The sequence below is a fragment of the Carlito syrichta genome, unplaced genomic scaffold, assembly GCF_000164805.1.
Source record: "Carlito syrichta isolate Samal-C Ts95f unplaced genomic scaffold, Tarsius_syrichta-2.0.1 Scaffold314247, whole genome shotgun sequence".
NCBI lineage: Eukaryota > Metazoa > Chordata > Mammalia > Primates > Tarsiidae > Carlito > Carlito syrichta.
Window position 1 is genome coordinate 43257 of NW_007258343.1, and position 2912 is coordinate 46168.

Below are 2912 nucleotides of genomic sequence, written 5' to 3' on the forward strand. Positions count from 1 at the left end.
CCAGTCTGGGCGACAGAGTGAGACTCCAACTAAAAAAAAAAAGAAAAAGAAATTGACTGACAGTACTGGGAAACTATGGGGGGGTGGGAGATGGGATTAACAGTAGCAAATATCTGTCTGGGAATGGGGAAACACCTCATATCAACAGGGTGCCTGAATGAAACATAATTGTATACCTAAACCTTAACTGTACCCCACAACATCATAATAAAAACAAATAAATAAATAAATATATAATTATTCTTTTGAGAGGAAATGCATGGTGACAAAAATGAGGTTGAGAAAATTGCTAGCATGTGATGCTCCTGAGTGAAGGAGATAGGGAAGGGAGATTGGGTAGAGAAGTGTTTTCTGTCCAAAGGAGTTCCAGAATGTCTCTGAATTATCCTCATGTCAACATGTCAACTCAGGGGATCCCATGGCTCACAGCTGTGTTCACCAGAGAGCTCATTTGTCTCCTAAGAGTGGGCCATGGAACGTGGGGCTTCAGCATGAGCCACACCATGGACCTCATAGACCACAGCCAGCACCTGGTTCAGGTGCATTGTGTTCCCATAGGTGTAAGAATAGAGGCACTGTCTCAATGCTCATATGCTGCAGGTTTCTATAAAGAACACACAATTTCACTCTAGTTTCTTTGAAGACATATTAGGTTAAGTTGGAGTTAGTAAAGGAATGTATTATTTATATTTACTCCAGTTGCATAATTCCTTAATTCTGCACAATTTTCTGGCACAGAACTGTTTTGCTCATTAGGAATTGTTAAATGAATTGAGAATTGTTAAATGGATTGAGGGCATGCATTTTATGCTTTTTGTTGTCTTTCCCCTATGTACAGAGATTGTGAGTGGAGTGTATCTGTCCCTTATTCACAATGACTCTTGTCTCACCAGAGAGAGCAGAAATTTGTGAAACTCAGAGTCTGGGAATGAAGCCGTCCCTGTTCCCATAAGAGACTACAGGGACCCCAGTAGATTTTTATAGAGTCAGAGTGTTTTCATATGGGGGGAGCATCCAGCTGTTCTATAACAGTATCAGTTGCTAAGGTGTAATTTTGGCTTCAGAATTTGGAGTCCTATTAGTTCACTATGGCTCTGTTCCATTATGCAACTCACTATTAACAGAAGTAGAGGTTATAATTCAATCTGAATTTTCTTGACATCATTTTATCGTCTTGCTCTGTCATAATTTTGATTAGAAAATAAGTTTTTTTCTTTTTGTGTTCCAAACATGACCTAAGAAATTGATGAATTTACTAGGAAACATGAAATACCGGAGCTGTTTGGGAACATATAAAATAAAATTCATGTAAAATAATTTTGTGAAAATATAAATCAGCAAGTTACAATTCTGGGAACAAAATTTCTGGATCATATAATCAAAATAGGATTAGACTTCCCTAAAGTTGCTTCTAATAGTGTTTGTGAAGAAAGGACACTTGACTCACCCTGTCACCTGCTAGGTGGGAACACTGTGCCCAAGGTGATGTCACATATGTGAGATCCAAGACCCAGCTCTCAGCCCTGGCTGAGCTTCCATCCAGGGGCCAGGCCATCAGTCAGGAATAATACTAAGCACCTCAGAAGTGCAGACCCCAGACCTCCTGTATTTGGCCTTCAGGAGGTACACTAACTTACCAGTAGATTCTCAGATCTCACCCAACACAATGACCCACCGAAAGGCAAGTGACAGAGTGACCAGCAAGGGAGTTTTTTTTCCTTTTACTTAACAATATCTAACCCTCAGGTGACCATAAATTACAACGTTTGTAATCTTTGACCTGATTGACCCAAAACAAATCTAAAATGAACATGAATGATGAGTTAATACCTAAGCCTAAGCCTCAGTATTTTCCTGAAATTTCCATCAATATCATCATTATGTAAATATCACATGTAAATAACATATGAAGTCATCATGAATTAAGTTTTTCTTGGGAAATGGGGCAAGATGGTACTGAAACTGGTCAGAGTGTGAGTCTCTGCACAGGTGAGTATGAATAAAGACTAATCAGCATGTGTGCAAGTGGGAAAGAGAATGTCCAACTGCAAGGAGACATGGGATCAAGTACCCAAAGCACCCCTGCAGAAGCAGCCGAAATTCGCCACTGCTTTGAATTCGACACCCACCATGCACAGAAGGATCTGCTCTTCCTGAAGCATCCATCATGAAAATACAGCAGAGATTAGCAGTCTTTTGACACCAGAAACTTGACTCAAACCACCACCTATGGCCATGGTCAATCAGTGATAACAGGGACAACAGAGAAGATACAGGCAGTAGATCTGAAACTGAGCCCACCAGAGGATAATATGTTGGTGGTCTCCACTTTGAAGACATTTTATCTGTCCCAAGCCCAGCAGGTTTCTTCTTCAGCTCCATTGATTTGGGGAAGCCTACATCCAGTGAGTTCCACACCTCTCTGTGATCACTATAATTTGCCAAAGAGGATACTCTTAGTGCACAATATTGCAGAGACAGAACCTCCACCACCACACTGGATCAAGCATTGACACCTGTAGTTGGAGTGGGAGTCTTGGCAGCAGCTGAGTTGACCTGAATACTGGTGTCACCACTCTTCCCCCAGCAATCTGTGGGGCATCTGCCTGTAGACTGAGAGTAGAGGGAAGGGGCTGGAGATCAGAGCCCACTGTGTACCACTGCCAGAAAAAGGGGAATCTGAATTTCTAAAAAAGGTCACAAAAGGAAGAAAAATTTTGTATATTTTTTATTTTTATATTTTGTATTTTTTCTTCACACATAGTTTTGTGGAAGAGGGTTCTGATTTGATCTGTCCTTATTTGTCTTTCTTTTTATTGCATATGGGTATATTTTGGAGTGAATATATCTTTGATTTTTTGTTGTACTTGTTTATTTGTACTTGTTTTGTTGTTTTCTTTAATTGTTCATTT